Genomic DNA, 12,734 nt, shown 5'->3' with positions numbered 1-12,734 from the left:
TAGATTAAGAATAGAAGGGAAGATGAAAGGTGGAGGATGCTAGAAATTGCAGATTTGGAGGACAAAAGTCTTACCAGGAACTCATTTGTCATGGCCAGCTAAACTCTGGGCTGCCCACTTCCTTTTTCCTTCACTTTGTTTAATCAAGGCTGAAGCAGGTGGCCCTGGTAATAGGGTTGCGAGGTTTCCTGTTGCATCTACCAGGGAAATCAACTCTTCATTTGTTCCTGGACATTACATTCACTTTGAAAGCTATCTATGGGGAGTTTTTAGCTGAGACTATTTTCAAATAGGCCTTCCGTGAAGAGAGACATTCACCAGGCCTCGAGTAACAGAAACCCAGAAAAAAGTGACTTTAAAAAGTAGGGGTCCGGTTATTCTTATTTACATCTGGAAGCAGAGTCAGATTTGAGGATGTGCAAAGCCCCCCGGATCCTCCTGTATTTCAGCTCAGTAATCCTTACCATGCTTTTGGGGCCTGGTGGTCACAGTGCTGTGGCTCCACCTCCAACACGATGTATCTAGGAAGGAAGCAGGTACGCGCAAAGCATCCAGTCACTTGCGTCTATCTGCCTTGTAAAGAGCTTTTGCAGAAGTTTCATCCTTTGACTTTCGCTTGTATTTCGTTGGCCAGAACTGTTACATGGCCATTCATAGGTGTAAAGGGGGCGGGGAAATGAAGTTTTCAGCTAGGCACGTTGCCACTGAGAAAAATTCAGGTTGGTTTGTGAAGAAGAAACGGATGCTGAATAGACAGCTAACAGTGACTGCCACATTCTATACCATTTTGTCTTTTGATCCAAATTAATGTGCCTTCTGGGAGAGCAAGCCAAATTTTAGCAAACGTAAGTAAATCTTCTATCAATGCTTCTCTCCTCTGTGTGTCCACCAAAATGAATATAAGAAGTAATTTTTGTATTGATATCTCATGCATATTATAATTTCCCTCCATTTGCATCTCTGTTTGCATAGATTGTACTGAATTGATTCTATTTAGGGATGCATAAATGTAGTTCCAGTTCCCTGTCATGACCAGTTCTTTGTTAAGTATCTTTTAGTGCTTTCTTCTTCTCTCACTTTTTACTTTTCTGCGTGGGCTAGCATCTCACCTGTATTGGTAGTTCAATAACAACTTATATCCAACTTCCATCTCTTTATTTTTTTTTTTTTTTTGAGACGGAGTCTTGCTCTGTCACCCAGGCTGGAGTGCAATGGCACGATCTCGGCTCACTGCAGCGTCCACCTCCCTGGGTCAAGCAATTCTCCTGCCTCAGCCTCTTGAGTAGCTGGGATTACAGGCACACACCACCACGCCCGGCTAATTTTTTCGTATTTTTAGTAGAGACGGGGTTTTACCATGTTGGCCAGACTGGTCGCGAACTCCTGACCTCACACAATCCACCTGCCTCGGCCTCCCAAAGTGCTGGGATTGCAGGCGTGAGCCACCGCGCCCGGCCTCCAATTCCATATCTTTATGAGCCAGTTATCGCTTATAACTGCATTGTCCTATACAGCCAACTGTATTCAGAATAAGAGCTAGTCTCACAGATGCCTTAAATTCAACATACCTAAGGGAACTTAGCGTCTTTCTCTCCTCGACTTTTACCTGCTCTGTGTTTATTCACCTCGGTGAGCACACATGCCCACGCCAGAAACCTGTGAGTCATTCCTGAATCTTCCCGTATGTTTCTTCCTCCCCACGACCATTTGATGTTTAAAGTTTTGTCCAGACAGAGTACTGAATATTCTTAAATGTGTGCTCTTCTCTCTCATCCATTACTACCCGTTGGGTTCACCTAGTTCGGACTAGTTGTTTTTAGCTATTTGTTGCCATATGAATAGCTGTCTGTTAGATTTCTTCAGTCACTGCATATCATCCAGAAGCTGCAGCTCTCTGTAGTAATTTTTAAATTACCGTGTTTTCATTTGGATGATATTTTAAAACATGAACAATTGTGGATCACCTGAATGGCTGCCTTAGAGCTGAGTACTGACAACTGATGTTGGTGTCTGCACATGCATTTTGTTTTCATTGTACCAATGGGCATTACTGTAATTATTAATAGCTTATGCAAAAAAGACGGGGAATTTGTACCTCAAAATGAGGCATTTGGGATAAAGTTCCATGAAGTCACTGTCTTTTGTTATATTAACAAAAGTTTTACCCTAGTTCAAAGAAGTAAAGCCATCCTGTGGTCTGCGTGGTATAAGCTGCCAAATTCAAAAGTACCTGTGCTGTGACAGTCCAGTGTTCGCGGTGGAAATCTGTCTCCATACAAGTGATGTCACATTGAATCAATACATTAATTTGAATTGTATTGTTTTTGTTTGTTTATACAAATTTTTATAGTTGCAGAAGAGCTATAAGCATAAGATGCTTGCACTTAATTTTAAGTTTGGATATATCTAAATAACAATATACTAACAATATTTAAATAGAGTTTTGGCTCTAGGATAATTTATCCTTTTAAAGAGGGTGCATATATTACTGAAGTGGGTTGGGTCAGGGTCAGCAAACTTTTCTTTTTTTCTCTTTTTTTTTTTTTTTTGAGACGGAATCTCGCTTTGCCTCCAGGCTGGAGTACAGTGGCACAATCTTGGCTCACTGCAACCTCCGCCTCCAGGGTTCAAGCAATTCTCCTGCCTCAGCCTCCTGAGTAGCTGGGACTACAGGCACTCGCCACCATATCCAGCTAATTTTCGTAGTTTTAGTAGAGATGGGGTTTCACCATGTTGGCCAGGATTGTCTCCATCTCTTGACCTCATGATCCACCCGCCTCAGCCTCCCAAAGTCCTGGGATTACAGGCGTAAGCCACCAGGCCCAGCCAGCAAACTTTTAAGGTAAAGAGCTGGATAGTAAATATCCCAAGCTTTGGTGGCCATATAGCCTCTGCCATAACTAGTCAACTCTGAGGTTGAAGCATGAAGGCAGCTGAAGACAGTATGTAGACAAATGAGCATGACTGTATTCGGTACAACTTTGTTTACAAAACCAGGCTAGATTCGGATTCCATGTACAGTTTGCCAAGCCCTGGTCTAGAGAATACAATCCAAATCCTTTGGCTTGATGTACAGTGTATTCATCTCTCTAGAGTCGTCTCCTACCCAGTAAGTATTCTAGCTGGACAGAACTACTTGTATTTCCCAAGCACGTCACCCCCTCCCACTATTCCATGCCCTAGCAAATTCCCCCTGAGGTATCCCTGTCTTAAACTTACTATCTCTGTCTCACTCTTTAAGATAAAACTTAAAAATTGCCTCCTCTTGGAAGCTTCTCTGGCCCCTTGAGCTGAGTTTATGCTTCTTTATACTTGCTCTGTACTCCCAAAACATTTTTGGTAAACTTACCTGTATTACAATTGGGCATTTACTTGATGAGTTGACAGTCTACTGTTCTAGACAGTCTCCTTGAGAGAACTGAGAGGATCTCTTCTTTTCTGCAGCTCAAGCTGCTCTACCTACTGCCCCCAGACTTAGGGAGTGATGGAAAGAACAGAAGGAAATAAGAGAAAGCATGAACTTCATTTTGACTTCCTATTTACCCAAAGAAACTGTGAAACAAATCCCAGAAATGTCTGAGTTTTCCTTGAATTGGCAGCAAGGTATTTTTCATTTGTGGAAGTGAGTCTTGTGATCTAAGTCAGTTTGAAAAAAAATAAAGGGGGTTTAATGTTTGCACATCTGGGTTTTGGGACTGTGAAATTCATGCTTGTTACAGAAGTTATTTAACTTCGGCCAGGCGCAGTGGCTCACGATTGTAATCCCAGCACTTTGGGAGGCCAAGGCAGGTGGATCATGAGGTCAGGAGTCCGAGACCAGCCTGGCCAACACAGTGAAACCCCGTCTCTACTAAAACCTACAAAAATTAGCTGGGTGGTGGTGGGTGCCTGTAATCCCAGCTACTCCGGAGGCTGAGACAGGAGAATCGCTTGAACCCGGGAGGCGGAGGTTGCAGGGAGCCGAGATTGCACCACTGCACTCCAGCCTGGGCGACAGAGGGAGACCCCATCTCAAAAAAATAACAGTTATTTAACTTAAATAAATGATGGGACATCATTGAAAAATAAGAGACGAAGAAGAAAAAGAAAACATGCTGTGTGTGTTTGGGGTATGGGTAGGTAGGCTGAGGTGGGGGAGACAATAATGAAAGCCTGGATTTTTAAATCCTACAGCAGAAAGAAGCCCAGAGGGGGCTGTTTAGGGAAGCAAGCCTGTGAGTGGTGGAAAGGGCAGTAACTCTAAGTCCTGGGGAGGGTGAGATTTGAAGACTCAGGGCCAGGAATGTTGGACTTTCCCTCTTCCTCCACCTCTTTGCCCTTCTCTTGCTTCTCCCTGCTCCTTTCCTCTATTTCTGTCATCTAGATGTTTCTACCCTATGGTATCTTCTACTGAATTTTTGGGAAATGTTAATGCTAGTCATCTAATTGTTAAAATCAAACGCTTTTGCCCTATGTAGTTCTCATTAAATGATGTTGATGATTTTATACAAATGTGTTGACATTTTACCGTATTATGTTTTTAACAGGGTACAAACTTCAGACTCTCTCTCTCTCTCTCTCTCTCTCTCTCTCTCTATATATATATATATATATATATATTATTTTTTTTTTGAGAAGATAAGAGTCTTGCTCTGTCACCCAGGCTGGAGTGCAGTGGCGTGATCTTGGCTCACTGCAACCTCCACCTCCCAGGTTCAAGCAAATTCTCCTGCCTCAGCCTCCCAAGCAGCTGGAACTACAGGCATGCACCACCACGTCTGGCTAATTTCTGTGTTTTTAGTAGAGACGGGGTTTCGCCGCGTTGTCCAGGCTGGTCTCAAACTCCTGACCTCAGGTGGTCTGCCCGCCTCGGCCTCCCAAATTTCTGGGATTACAGGCATGAGCCACCACGCCCAGCCTCAGACAATATTTTTGTATAAATATATATAAAAAAAAATTTAAGGTCTTCCCCAGTGGAACAGAACAGAAGCCTCAGAAATAACGCCACACATCTACAACCATCTGATCTCTGATAAACCTGACAAAAACAAGCAATGGGGAAAGGATTCCCTATGTAATAAATGGTGCTGGGAAAACTGGCTAGCCATACGTAGAAAGCTGAAACTGGGTCCCTTCCTTACACCTTATACAAAAATTAATTCAAGATGGATTAAAAACTTAAATGTTAGACCTAATACCATAAAAACCCTAGAACAAAACCTAGGCAATACCATTCAGGACATAGGCATGGGCAAGGACTTCATGTCTAAAATACCAAAAGCAATTGCAACAAAAACAAAACTTGACAAATGGGATCTCATTAAACTAAAGAGCTTCTGCACAGCAAAAGAAACTACCATCAGAGTAAACAGGCAGCCTACAGAATGGGAGAAAAGCTTTGCAATCTACCCTTCTGACAAAGGGCTAATATCCAGAACCTACAAAGAACTCAAACAAATTTACAGGAAAAAAACAACCTCATCAAAAAAATGGGCAAAGGATATGAGCAGACACTTCTCAAAAGAAGACATCTATGCAGCCAACAGAGATTTGGAAAAATGCTCATCATCACTGGTCATTAGAGAAATGCAAATCAAAACCACAATGAGATACCATCTCATGCTAGTTAGAATGGTGATCATTAAAAAGTCAGGAAACAGATGCTGGAGAGGATGTGGAGAAATAGGAATGCTTCTACACTGTCGGTGGGACTGTAAACTAGTTCAACCATTGTGGAACACAGTGTGGCGATCCCTCAATGATCTAGAAATACCATTTGACCCAGCAATCCCATTACTGGGTATACACCCAAAAGATTATAAATTATGTTACTATTAAGACACATGCACTGGCTGGGCGCAGTGGCTCACGCCTGTAATCTCACCACTTTGGGAGGTGGAGGCGGGCAGATCACTAGGTCAGGAGATGGGGACCATCCTGGCTAACACGGTGAAACCCCGTCTCTACTAAAAATACAAAAAATTAGCCAGGTGTGGTGGTGGGCGCCTGTAGTCCCAGCTACTCAGGAGGCTGAGGCAGGAGAATGGCGTAAACCTGGGAGGCAGAGCTTGCAGTGAGCTAAGATTGCACCACTGCACTCCAGCCTAGGTGACAGAGCGAGACTCCATCTCAAAAAAAAAAAAAGAAATATGCACACGTATGTTTATTGCGGCACTATTCACAATAGCAAAGACTTGGAACCAACCCAAATGTCCATCAGTGATAGGCTAGATTAAGAAAATGTGGCACATATACACCATGGAATACTATGCAGCCAAAAAAAGGATGAGTTCATGCCCTTTGCAGGGACATGGATGAAGCTGGAAACCATCATTCTCAGCAAACTATCACAAGAAAACCAAATACTGCATGTTCTCACTCATAGGTGGGAATTGAACAATGAGGACCCTTGGACACAGGGCGGGGAACATCACACACTGGGGCCTGTCAGGGGATGAGGGGCTGGGGGAGGGATAGCATTAGGAGAAATACCTAATGTAAATTAATTTTACATTATTAATTAATGTTAATTTCATTAATGTAAATGACGAGTCGATGGGTGCCACAAACCAGCATGGCAAATGTATATCTATGTATCAAAACTGCACATTGTGCACATGTGCCCTAGAACTTAAAGTATAAAACACCAAAAAACAAAAAAAAACCTTAGGGTCTTCCTTTAGTCAGCCATGGAAGTTAGTGGTCCTTCTCTAGAAACATTACCATCATCATCATCATCATCCCGTTGACAGCTTGTGGTATGCCAGGCACTGCACATGTAGCATCTCAGTGCTCACACCAACCATATAGGAAGAGTTCTATGATGACTCGTATTACAGATGTGGACACAGAAAGGTTAAGTAACTTGCCCAAAGTCACACAGGTGGGAAGGGGCAGGGCAGTCTGGCTCCTGAGGTGAGGTGCTTCCCCTCCAGACTTTTACTTCCTCTCCGGATTCTAATTCCCAAGCTTGCTGATTTTTTCCAATTTTTAGGATCTTCATACCCCATCCATGTCTATTTATGATCTATATCCATCTTTTGCAAATAATTTGTATAAATGATCCGTGTAAATGTCTCTTGGCGTTAAGATGGCTCATGAGGAAATAGAAATTATATTTTGCAGTCCTTGTCTGGTTTCCTCAGTAATGGATATGTCTATAGGATATGAACTCAATAGGTTAGAAATAGATCAGTAATGGTACGACTGACATCATGTGGTTCCTGAGGTGATACGTTGAGAAGGACAAACATCACCTATGCGATAGTACCGCCAAAATGTTTCACCTCAATCTATTCATGAGTAAACAATCAGACAAACGCACTTTAAAGGACATCCTGCAAAGCCGCCGGCCAGGACCCTTCACCAGCCTCAATATCACAAAAGACACAAACGCTGAGGAACTCTTGAGACTGATGGACTGTGGGATCTGGCCAGCAGCCCACAATGCAATGGGGCTCTCTCTTTGCTCCCAGGCGGATCGGCAGGTCGAGAAATAATAGACACACACAAGATGGTGACAGCTGGGTCCAGGGGGGTCACTGCCTTCTGGTCCCGCAGTGCCAACAATGCACTGGATATGCCAGCATTTATTATTAAGTTTAGTGAGGGCAGGGGTAGGTAAGTGAGGGATTTAAGATCATTTGATTATGAGGTGAGATGGTCACATGGGGATGAAGCAATTCTTTAACATAACATCTGTACGCAGAAGTACAGTATACAGAGATAAGAATTTACAATGTAGTGTGTGCATCTAATTTCTAACAGAGCCTTAAAACGGATGCATGAGGGGCACCTGTCCATATGGATAAGATAGGGCTACAAACGCCCTCATCTTGCCGCAGCTCTTCTAGGCCTCTTTAGGGTTAAGGCATACTCCCTTCTGAGAATTTGTGGTCTAACCAGTTGTCTAACTTCACGTCCTGTTTCTATGAATTTTTTGTAACCAGCTTTTGCTGCAACTGTTACTGCTGATTAATATCTTGCTAATCACAGGTTATGGAAAGACGGTGTTCCTGTTTTAAGGCTCTGTTAGAAATTAAATTTCATGTCCTGTTTCTATGAATTGTTTGTAAGCAGCTTTCTACTGCTGTGTATATACACAGATATATGTATATATACACACAGTATATATATGTGTGTTGCCGTTATGTAACTTATATGTATGTAACTGTTTATGTATATACTGTGTATATATATACATATGTCTGTGTCTGTATATACACATACACACAGTATTACATATATATACTTTCTATATATAAAGACAAAATGTTAACAAAATGTTAACAATGGATCTAGATGAATGTTAAATGGATGATGATTGTGGTACTCTCACAATTTTTCTGAAGGTTTGAAATGTTCATAATTTAAAAATATATCTGAGAGTAGAGAAAGACTGGGAATATAGATCAGGCAAGATTAGTCCAGCATTGATTGTTGTCGATGCTTAAGGTTGAGCATAGAGGGGTTCATTAAATTATTCTATCTACTCTTTTAGATGTTCAAGATTTTTGCCCAATAAAGAGTTGTTAAAAAAGAGAACGATTTAGTCAGAGTTCCTGCTGCTGACTCTCACTGAACGTTTGATGAGGATAAGCTGCCATGACAGATGGCTCCTCTCCCTGTGTCTTACCCTCACCCCTACTTCTGCTCAGCCCCAGCTGTTTCCCTTGCCTGGACCCTGACCCCATCCCCCATTTATCATTCAGCCTGAAGCCAAGGTGATGGTTTTTTAAATGCAAAACTGATGATACGAGCCCTGCCTGAAACCATTCAAAGTCTACCCAGTATTTTAGGAGGAAACTTTCTACCTCTGCTCAGCCCGGACCCTACCTACTCACCGGCTGCTTTCCTTGGGTTCTGGCCTCAGGGCAGTTTTAAGTCTCTGATTCCTGCCCCAGTCTTCCCTACACCTATGTAGAGGCTTGTCCCTCAGACCGGAATGCTGTTTTCCCTCTTTATCAAGTCAGGGCTTATTCATTATTTAAATATCAGTTCAATATCACTTCTTCTTGAAATCCTTCTCTAGTCTCTCTGCTTAGCATGAAGCCCCAGCATAGGCCTGGCCCGTTTCTCTGGTAACATCCCAGTTGGAATGATAATTCTCTGTGATTGGCTAATGCCTTCCTCTAGGTTGAAAACTCTCTGATGTCCCTGTTTTGCTCATCATTGTATCTATAGAAGGTGCTTGATATAGATACATAATTTCACCCATTTTTAACTGATTTTTTTTTCACTAACATTTAGAATGCTTATCTTCATAGAGTTCCTTTGTACTTTAAAAGGACAGGTGATTGTCTCCTGAAGCTTAATTTCAGTTCTTAAATTGATGTGATCCTCTCTGACAATACGGAAACATTACTGTCATAATGCTCCTTGAAAAACTGCTTAAATCACTTGGCTTCTGTTGCCTTTCACAATCAATATGACTTCATGCAAAATGATGCAGCAGTTCACATCTTTCTCTCAGCCCCATCAAGGAAACATTGTTTTCTAAAATTAAAATTGTGAATCCACTCACAGGAGGATGTTGTCAAACAAACAAAGAATCATCACCTATATTACACTGCCAAATTTTCGATAAGCTTAATTCCTCTAAATGCATTTAACTTAATGAAGAGTAATACAATTTAATAACAACATAAAATGGAATAGTTTATCTTTCCAGACCTAGACATTGGGCAGCTGTCTTCTGCTTGATAAATTGTGTCAAAATGCGAAAGTTTTTCCTCCTCCTTCAGATTTATTTCTCCTTATTTTTATATATGTGGCTTTGGGAATGATCTATACGTACATATTTAATTAAATCATCAGGCTATAGTGTTTATGGTTACACATCTCTGGGATTTGTTATTTCAAGTTCCCGAGGCACTGATATTTATATAACCCAATAAAATTTGATTTTTTTTTTTTTTTTGAGACGGAGTCTCGCTCTGTCGCCCAGGCTGGAGTGCAGTGGCGCAATCTCGGCTCACTGCAAGCTCCGCCTCCCAGGTTCACGCCATTCTCCTGCCTCAGCCTCCCCAGTAGCTGGGACTACAGGCGCCCGCCACCTCGCCCGGCTAATTTTTTTGTATTTTTAGTGGAGACGGGGTTTCACCGTGTTAGCCAGGATGGTCTTGATCTCCTGACCTTGTGATCCGCCTGCCTCGGCCTCCCAGAGTGCTGGGGTTACAGGCATGAGCCACAGCCCCCTGCCAAAATTTAATAATTATTAGTGTATTAGTGAAGATTATTTCAGTTGCAAGTGGCATACAACCAAACTCCAGCAACAAAGGGATTTTATTGCCACATGTAACTGTGGAAAACAAAGTTGGAGGTTGGTTTCGGGGGCTCAGATGAGGTTGATGGGGGCGTCTCTTCATCTCCCGGCTTGCTTTGCCCCGTGCTACCGTCGTTCTCAGGTAAACTCTCTTCTTACAGGTAACAAAGGAAGGTTCATGAAGCAACACAGTGAGTTACCAATTGATATAGGGTGAATTTTGGATATTTACAGATGGGGCAAAAGGCCCCAGCTGAGCCTAAACTGGGGTTCTGATTGTGCCCGGGTGTCTACTTACGTGGCAAGATTTTCTGCGGGGAGGCGGGTGCTTAAGGAGAGGATTTGTTACGGGACTGCTGAGAGGGGCCAAATGGGGAGGCATTACGTGGTGCTGTTTGTTTCACCATGGCCCAGGGACTTTAAGCTTGGTACAAAAGTAACTGCGGTGTTAGCCATTAAAAGTAATGGCAAGGCCGGGCGCGGTGGCTCAAGCCTGTAATCCCAGCACTTTGGGAGGTCCAGGCGGGAGGATCACAAGGTCAGGAGATCGACACCATCCTGGCTAACGCGGTGAAACCCCGTCTCTACTAAAAATACAAAAAATGAGCCGGGCGCGGTGGCGGCGCCTGTAATCCCAGCTACTCGGGAGGCTGAGGCAGGAGAATGGCGGGAACCCGGGAGGCGGAGCTTGCAGTGAGCCGAGATCCGGCCACTGCACTCCAGCCTGGGCCACAGAGCGAGACTCCGTCTCAAAAAAAAAAAAAGTGATGGCAAATTACTTTTTTGAGCTGCTGTGGATTGTAGAGAGCTATAACAGAGGGTGAAATAATCACTTTTTATGAAGAATTTCATAAATTCTGAGGGGAATGTGCAGTTTTGGTACATTAGGGTGTGATGCCCTGCAGAGTTTTACAGCCCTGGCCAGGCACCTTTTTTTTCTTTTTCTTTTCTTTTTTTTTTTTTGAGATGGAGTTTTGCTTTGTTGCCCAGGCAGGAGTGCAATGGTAAGATCTTGGCTCACTGCAACCTCCACCTCCAAGGTTCAAGCAGTTCTTCTGTCTTAACCTCCCAAGTAGCTAGGATTACAGGCGCGCACCACCACGCCCAGCAGATTTTTGTATTTTTTAGTAGAGACGAGATTTCACCATGTTGGCCAGGCTGATCTCGAACTCCTGACCTCAGGTGATCCACCCGCCTCGGCCTCCCAAAGTGTTGTGATTACGGGCGTGAAGCCACCAAGCCCGGCGCCAGGCACCGTTTTTAGGGTCCTCTGGGGAGTGGGAGAAGGGCTGTTTGAAGGCGGTAATGGAGAGACCTCTCTTATGCAAGGAGAGTGTAAAAGGAAACTGTGGCCCAGAAATTCACTCCCTTAAAACTATCAATAACTATGTACCCCTGGGGAAGTCTTCATGTATTCCCAGGCATCTGCGAGGAACGCATAAAGAGGTACCAGCATGCACAGAATGTTCGCAGCAACGCGGTTATTTTTTCCTTTTTGTTTTCCCCCAACCCGTTTTCTCCATCCCCGACTTCTTTTCCCACTCCCTCTTCCAAACGTCTTCTCCCACCCCCCTCTCTGTCCACCCTCTTCCCCCCATCTTCTCTCTCCACAGTCCGCTCTCTGTTGCCCTCTCCACCCTCTTCTCCCCATTCCCACGCCCTGAGGTCTCCTTTGATCCCCTTCCCCTCTCCCCAATCCCCCGCCCCCTTTTCCTCACTCGTCTTTTTTTTTTTTTTTTTTTTTTTTTTTGAGACGGAGTCTCGCTCTGTCGCCCAGGCTAGAGTGCTGGCTCGAACTCGGCTCACTGCAAGCTCCGCCTCCTGCGTTCACACCATTCTCCTGCCTCAGCCTCTGGAGTAGCTGGGACTACAGGCGCCCGCCACCTCGCCCAGGTAATTTTTCTATCTTCAGTAGGGACGAGGTTTCACCATGTTGGCCAGGATGGTCTTGATCTCCTGACCTGGTGATCTGTCCGCCTCCGCCTCCCAAAGTGCTGGGATTACAGGCGTGAGCCCTGGCGTCCGGCCTTCCCCCACCCCTCTTCTAAATGTTTTCTCCCCACACCCTCATCCTCTCTCCCCACCCTCTTCTCCCTAGGGTCAGCTTTCCATTCCTTCTCTCCAAGGTCTTTCCCCGTTCCCCTCACCCTCCTTCTCCGCGGCCTTCCACCATCTTCCCATTTCCTGTCCCAGAGGTCTCCTCCCACTGTCTTCTCCCCATTCCCTCTCCCCGAGGTCCCCTCCCCACCATCTACTCTCTAGTGCCTCTACCCACCCTCTTCTCCCCACCATCTTCTTTCCACCCCATTCCCCCCCTTTTCCCTCCCCACCCCCTCTTCTTACCCCCTTTTCCCTCCCCCACTCCTATTCCCAATCCCCTCTTCCAAATCACACCCCCTTTTCTCCACCCCCTCTTCTAATTATCTTCTCCACACCCCTTCCACTATCTTCTCTCCATTCCCTCTCCCCAAAGTCTTCTTTGTCCCACCCC

The sequence above is a fragment of the Macaca fascicularis genome, chromosome 6 (genome assembly GCF_037993035.2).
Source record: "Macaca fascicularis isolate 582-1 chromosome 6, T2T-MFA8v1.1".
NCBI classification, from domain to species: domain Eukaryota; kingdom Metazoa; phylum Chordata; class Mammalia; order Primates; family Cercopithecidae; genus Macaca; species Macaca fascicularis.
The sequence above is the reverse complement of the archived record's forward strand: the minus strand, read 5'-3'. Positions refer to the sequence as shown.